This window comes from Bos javanicus, chromosome X (genome assembly GCF_032452875.1).
Source record: "Bos javanicus breed banteng chromosome X, ARS-OSU_banteng_1.0, whole genome shotgun sequence".
In the NCBI taxonomy this organism is placed as follows: domain Eukaryota; kingdom Metazoa; phylum Chordata; class Mammalia; order Artiodactyla; family Bovidae; genus Bos; species Bos javanicus.
In genome coordinates, this window is record NC_083897.1 from 72,491,873 (window position 1) to 72,499,762 (window position 7,890).

The 7,890-nt window shown below is 37.3% G+C and overlaps 1 non-coding gene across 1 annotated transcript; it reads left to right on the forward strand.

Annotated features, from left to right (window-relative positions):
- The first annotated feature begins 4,831 nt into the window (after positions 1 to 4,831).
- TRNAS-GGA (transfer RNA serine (anticodon GGA)) lies at positions 4,832 to 4,903 on the forward strand. The gene has a single exon. It is a non-coding gene; the product is annotated as a tRNA-Ser (tRNA).
- The last annotated feature ends 2,987 nt before the right edge of the window (positions 4,904 to 7,890 follow it).

A 7,890-nucleotide genomic window follows, 5' to 3' on the forward strand; every position in this document is an offset into this window, starting at 1 on the left:
AGGAAATGCGACCCACTCCAGTATTCTTACCGGGAGAATCCCAGGGACAGAGGAGCCTTGTCGGCTGTAGTCAATGGGCTTGCACAGAGTGGGACACGACTGAAGCAACTTAGCAGTAGCAGCAGCAGCAGCTTGAAAGGGATTGGCATTGAATCTATAGATTGCTTTGGGTAGTATACTCACTTTCACTATACTGATTTTTCCAATCCATGAACATGGTATATTTCTCCTTCTATTTGTGACATCTTTGATCTCTTTCAGCAGTGTTTTATAGTTTTCTATACATAGGTATTTCACTTCTTTAGGTAGACTTATTCCTAATTATTTTACCCGAGAACCAGAACTTGAGCAGCTTAGACCTAGGAAGTGCACCAAACGCAGCGCCCACTTTCAACCCTACCCTTGCAGAGCAACCTGGAGCCTGAGCAGTGTAGACCTGGAAATCACATGCTGCCCTGAGCTGGGGCAAACTCAGTGTGGTCCATACACTGCAGAGCAATCCCCACACATACCAGTTATATTTGTTTGCAGTGTTCCTCCCTCCCCACAACACAACTGAACAAGTGAGCCAAAATAAGTGACCACTTTCACAGCCTTCTGTCAGGGCAACAATTAGACACTGAAAAGACTTGCAAACAGAGGAAGAAAAAATAAACAAAGAAGAGGGAACCACTCTGAAAGTGACAGGTGCAACAGATTAAAAACATATATTTAAAGTTGACTAAGCAAGACATGACTGAGCGACTGAACTGAAGCATTGGAAGGGGCCTATAGACATTGTGAAGAAGTATACGCTGGATCAGGGAACTATCTGAAACTGAACTGACTCCACACTGTTCATAACAGTTCCAGAGAAATTCCTAGATATATTTTAATGCTTTTTTTTTTAAGTTCTTTATTTTTACTTGAAGGATACTTGCTTTACAGTATTATCTTGGTTTCTGCCATCAGTTCAGTTCAGTTCAGTAACTAAGTTGTGTCTGACTTTTTGTGACCCCATGAATTGCAACACTCCAGGCCTCCCTGTACATCACCAACTCCTGGAGTTCACCCAAACCCACGTCCACCGAGTCGGTGATGCCATCCAGCCATCTCATCCTCTGTCGTCCCCTTCTCCTCCTGGCCCCAATCCCTCCCAGTATCAGAGTCTTTTCCAATGAGTCAACTCTTCTCATGAGGTGGCCAAAGTACTGGAGTTTCAGCTTTAGCATCAGTCCTTCCAAAGAACACCCAGGACTGATTTCCTTTAGAATAGACTGGTTGGATCTCCTTGCAGTCCAAGGGACTCTCAAGAGTCTTCTCCAAAACCACAGATCAAAAGCATCAATTCTTTGGCGCTCAGCTTTCTTCACAGTCCAACTCTCACATGGATACATGACCACTGGAAAAACCATAGCCTTGACTAGACGGACCTTTGTTGGCAAAGTAATGTCTCTGCCTTTGAATATGCTATCTATGTTATCTATCATAACTTTCCTTCCAAGGAGTAAGTGTCTTTTAATTTCATGGCTGAAATCACCATCTGCAGTGATTTTGGAGCCCCCAAAAATAAAGTCTGACACTGTTTCCCCATCTATTTGCCATTAAGTGATGGGACCATATGTCATGATCTTCGTTTTCTGAATGTTGAGCTTTAAGCCAACTTTTTCACTCTCCTCTTTCACTTTCATCAAGAGGCTTTTCAGTTTCTCTTCACCTTCTGCCATAAGGGTGGTGTCATCTGCATATCTGAGATTATTGATATTTCTCCCAGCAATCTTGATTCCAGTTTGTGCTTCTTCCAGCCCAGCGTTTCTCATGTTGTACTCTGAATATAAGTTAAATAAACAGGGTGACAATATACAGCCTTGAGGTACTCCTTTTCCTGTTTGGAACCAGTCTGTTGTTCCATACCCAGTTCTAACTGTTGCTTCTTGACCTGCTTTGTTTCTACCATACATCAACATAAATCATCCGTAAGTATACATATGTCACCTCTATCTTGAACCTCCCTCCCACCTTATCCCATCCCTACAGGTGGTCACAGAACCCCAGTTTGAGTTCCCTGAGTCATACAGAAAATTCTCACTGACTATTTTACATATATTAGTCCACTGAATCCACAAGAGAGTCAAGTATGACTCAACGAGTAAACAGTAAGTTCAAGAAGCAAAGCCCTCATGAACTGAATCAGTGTCCTTCTAAAAGAGATCCTGCAGAGCTTCCTCATCCATTCTATCATGCAAAGAAACATTGAAAAGAGCACTCTTGATGAGTCATGAAATTTAATCTTTTCAGACATAGGAACTGTCCCACAACTTGATTTTGGATTTCATAACTTTTAGTACTGCGATAGATAATTTGATATTGTTTATAAGCCACCCAAATATCATATTCTAAAATAGCAGTCCAAATTGACTAAGGAATTAGTAGGGGGAAAGACAAAACTAAACTCACATCTGTGGCTAAGCGGTAAAAAAGCCACCTGCCAATGCAGGAGATGTGGGTTCAATCCCTGGGTTGGAAAGATCCCCTGGAATAGGAAATGGCAATCTCTTCCTGTATTCTTGCCTAGAAAATTCCACGGACAGAGGACTTCATGGTGTCATGAAGAGCCAGACACTACTGAATAACTCAGCACACATATATACAAACTCAAATCTAGCAGAAGGAAATAATAGATATGTAATGGAAAATAACAGGGAAAAAATAAACAAAACAGCATATTGCTTTTTGAAAGGATCAATAAAATTTTCAAAATGTTAGCTAGGTTGAATAAGAAAAATGAGAGAAAAATAATTAACTGAAATAAAAAATTAACATGATGTTATCATCACCAATTTGAAAAACATAAAATAGATTATAAAATATTTTTTTGGACAATTGTATCTCAATGATTTGGATAACCTAGATCAAAAAGACAAATTCTTCAAAGGACACAACCTATCAAGACTGAATCATGAATAGAAAATCTGAAAGATGTATAAATGGCAAGGAGTTTGGATAAATAATAACAATAAAAGCCCAGGACCAGATAACTAAAAAGGTGAATGATGCCAAATATATGTTGTTGCTGTTCAGTTGCCCAGTTGTGTTCGACTCTTTGAGACCCCATGGACCACAGCATGCCAAATATATAAAGAAAACTTAATATTAATTATTCTGAAACTCTTCCAAAAACTTGAAGAGAGAACAAGTCTTAACTCAATCTATGAGGCCAGTTTTACCCTAAACCTAAAGCAAGACAGAAATTACAAGAAAAGTTGAGACCAATATCCTTGTTCAATATTAATGCCAAAACAATCAAAAATTACTAGCAAAACTAATTCAGAAACATTAAGTTGCATATCCTGTGTCCAAGTGGGATTAATTCCTGGAACACAGAAAGAGTGTCAACATATAAAAACTAATCAATGAAGTATACAAAATTAGCAGAATGGAGAAAAAGCACAGCTGTTTAAGATGATGCATAAAAGCATTTGACAAAAATTGACACTCATTCATGACAAAAATACTTAATAACAGAAACATAGTAGAACATTTTCTCAACCTACTTACAATTACATAAGAATATTCTCAAATAATAAAATGCTCAGTGGTGGGAGATTGAAAGCTGTTTCCCTGAATCAGGATTAAGACAAGAATGTTCACCTATACAACCCATGTCCAACATTTTATTGGAAGCTTTAGTTAGGGCATTAAAGTAAGAAAATAAATTAAAGGACAGTTTAGAAAGAAAAAAGTTAAATTATCTTTTCTTAAAGAATATATGATTGATATATAGAAGACACTAAAAACTTGGGTGGAACATGGCTATTAGACCTAAGAAACATTCAGTAAACTAACAGAACACAAATTTAACTGTCAAAAATCAGTTGTGTTTTTGTATAGTAAAAGTCATCATTCCAAAAAGGGAAGCCAAGAAAATAATTTCAATTTTGGTTGGATTAAAAACAAACAAACAAACAAACAAAAAAAAAACGTTTATTGGAGAATAGTTGATTTACAATGTTGTTTCAGTTTCAGCTATACAGCAAAGTGAATCAGTTATATGTATACATATATCAGCACATTTTTTTTAGATTATTTCCTCATATATGTCATTACAGAGAATGATTTCACTTTCTTTATTAGTTAATTAATTTATTTTTGGCTGCACTGGATCTTTGTTGGTTCATGTGGGCTTTCTCTAATTGTGGCTACAGGGGTTATTCTTTGTTTCAATGTGTGGGCTTCTCACTGTGGTGGCTTCTCTTATTGTGGTGCACAGGCTAAGTGTAGGGATTTCAGTATGTGTAGCATGTGGACTCAGTAGCTCTGGCTCATTGTCTCTAGAGCACAGGCTCAGTAGCTTTGGCACATGGGCCTAGGTTACTTCAGGACACATGGGAGCCTCCTGGATCAAGGTTAAACTCACACCCTGAACACTGGCAGGTAGATTCTTAATTACTAGACCACCAGGGATAATCTTGTTTCACTTTTGATTAAAAAAAAAAAAAAAAAGAATACACTGTTTAGGAACAAATGTAACCAAAGAAGCAAACAATCTATATTATGAAAAGAAAAAAAAAAAGGGGGGGAAACTTCTGAAAGAAATGATCAAAAACATAAATGGAAATATATTCCATATTCATACATGGAAGACTATATTCTTAAGATGCCAATAGTACTCAGATGATCTACAGCTTAATGCAACTGCAACCAAAATTCCTCTATTTTTGATGGAAAGAGAGAAAACAAATCCTAAAATTCACATGTAACCTCAAAAGAGCTTTATGAGCCATAAACATCTTGAAAAAGGAAAGTTGTTGAACTCACACTTATTTCAACTTTTACTACAAATATACGGGCTTCCCTGGTGGCTCAGCGGTTAAAGCGTCTGCCTGGAATGCAGGAGACCCAGGTTTGATACCTGGGTCGGGAAGATCCCCTGGAGAAGGAAATGGCAACCCACTTCAGTATTCTTGCCTGGAGAATCCCATGGAGGGAGGAGCCTGGTAGGCTACAGTCCATGGGGTCGCAAAGAAGGAAAGTTGTTGAACTCACACTTATTTCAACTCTTACTACAAATATACAGTAATCAAAACAACCTAGCAAAGGAATGAGGAAAGACATAAAGATCAACAGTTTGGAGATTACAGTTAAGACATTAATATACATGGTTAAATATCTTCCAAGAGTGTTCAGACAAGTCAATAGGAAAAAGGACCATCTTCTCAAATAGTGCTCAGAAAACTGTCTACGTGCAAAACACAGAAGTTGGGTTCTTTTCTTATACTGTACACAAAAATTAAGTCAGAATGAGTCAAAGACCAAAACATAAAAGGGAAAGCACTTGGAGGAAAAGGTTCATGAATTTGAATTAGGCAGTGGTTTCTAGGATGTAACAATAAAATAATATACAACAAAAAACAATAGTGTAACAAAATTTTAAAATTTGATGCAATAAGAGACACTATCAAGAGAGTAAAAGACAACATGGGAGACACTATTTGTTATGGAAAGAACTGTGTTCTTTTGAAATTAATATATTGAAGTTATAAATCTCAGTGCCTCAAAATGAATTTGGAAATAGGGTCTTTAAAGAGGCAATTAAAGTGAAATGATTGCCTTTGAGGGGTCTGTTGGTAGAAATGTGAACTTTATAGGTGATTCTGGAAAATAATAAGAAAGAAAAGAGATATTTATATAAAAAGCTTCTATCTTCATAAATAATCATGAAGAAAATGTTGGTAGATGCAGGAATGTTAAAAGTGCTTCTGAGGAGATCTCAGAAAGAAATGAAAAGCATGTTAATGGAAACTGTCGGAAAGTTGACTCTTTTTATAAAGTGGCAAATATAACTTGCCCAAACTGTGTTCTATTTTATGGAAAATAGGGTTTTAATGATAAACTTAGACATAAGTCTGAAAATCTTTGGAACAAAGTATTGGAAGTATGGCCTAATTTCTCACTTCTTAGAGTGAAGTGCAAGAAGAAATAGGCAAAGTGAAGAGTAAGTTGTTAAGAAAGGGAGAGGAGAAAAGATGGCAAATTAGAAGGATACAAACTCACCGTTTTTATGGAAAAAACAAAATCCCAATGAACTGTTAAATAACCATCAACAAAAGCAAACACTGGAACTTAAAAAAAAAAAAAAAAAAAAATCCCATATCCAAAGAAAAATAAGCCAAAAGCAGATGGTAGGATGGGTGTAACTGTGATAAAACAAATCCCATACACAATAGGTGAGCAACTCACAAACTGGAAAATAATTGTAACATAGAAGTTCTCCTAAAGGAGTGAAATGTCTGAACCCCATCGATATCTAGCTCTCCAGGCTGGGGATCTGGCAATGGGAAGAGGAGAAAACAGAGAGTCTGATTTTGAAGGACAGTGAAGTTATATTGCAGGAATTTCATAGAACTGTGGAAAACAGAAAATTTACTCCTAGAGGATGTGCACAGGGTCTCATATGAACTAAAATCCAGGGGAAATAATTGTTGTTATTCAGTTACTAAGTTATGTCTAACTCTTTTGTGACACCATCAACTACAACAGCCAGGTTTTCCTGTACTTCACTATCTCTTAGAGTTTGCTCAGACTCATGCCCATTGAGTTGGTGATGCCATCCAACCATCTCATTCTCTGTCATCCCCTTTTCCTTCTGCATTAAATATTTTCCAGCATCAGAAGAGTGGTGGTCTCATGAGAAACTGGGACAGACTTACCTGTAAGTATTGAAGGAACTCCTGTAGAGGTGGGAGACAGCTGTGGCTCACTGAAGAGACAAAGACACTGGAAGAAATAGTTCTGGAATGTATTCATTGGAAAGAGCCCTCTTGGAGGGCCTTCCCAACAGCCCATGTGCTCCAGTGCTGGGATGCCTCAGGCCAAGCAACCAACAGGATGGGAACACATCCCCACCCATCAGGAGAGAACTGACTACAGTCATCCTTAGTACATGGCTGCCAACTCTACACACTTCTTATATGGTCCTGTTCACCATAAGGACATGACCCACCTCCACCCATCAATGGTAGGTACCAGTCCCTCCCAGAAGGAAACCTGAAAAAGCCTTTTAGAGAGTCTCATCCACCAGGGAGCAGGGAGCAGAAACTAGAACCACAACACAGCAGCCTGCTGAATAAAAAGTACCCATCACAGAAAGTTAGACAAAATGAGATGGCAAAAGAATATGTCCTAAATGAAGAAACAAAAAACATACCCAGAAGAACTATGAAGAAAAATGGAGATAAACAATATATATGAAAAAGTATTCAGAGTAATAAAAGTAAAGATGATGCAAGATCTTGGGAAAATAATGGAGGACCATATCAAGAAGATACAAGAAATGATGCTTAACAAAGACCTAGAAAAAGTAAAGAACAAAAAGAACTGAACAATACAATAAATGAAATGAAAAATACACTAGAAGGAACCAATAGCAGAATAACTGAGGCATAAGAAATGAGCTAGAAGGTACTATAGTGAAAATAACTGCTGTAGGACAGAATAAAGAAAAATAAAATAATGACAACAAATGAGGACAATCTAACAATCATACAGGAAAATATGAACTTCACCAAAATGTATATTATAGGGGTCCCACAAAGAGAAAGGACCTGAGAAAGTACTTCAAAAGATTGTAGTCAAAAACATTCCTAACACGGTAAAGGAAACAGTCATCCAAGTCCAGGAAGTGAAGAGTCCCAGACAGGAAACTCAAGAAGGAAGCCACTGAGACACATAGAAACAAAACTGACGAATAAAGACAAAGAAAAAATATTAACAACAACAAAGTAAAAGTAACAAATAACATAAAGGGAATCTGAACAAAGTTATCAGCTGATTTCTTCATGTAACGTCTGCAGGATAGAAGAGGTATGACATATTTAAAGTGATAGAAGAATCCACAATAATTAATACTTG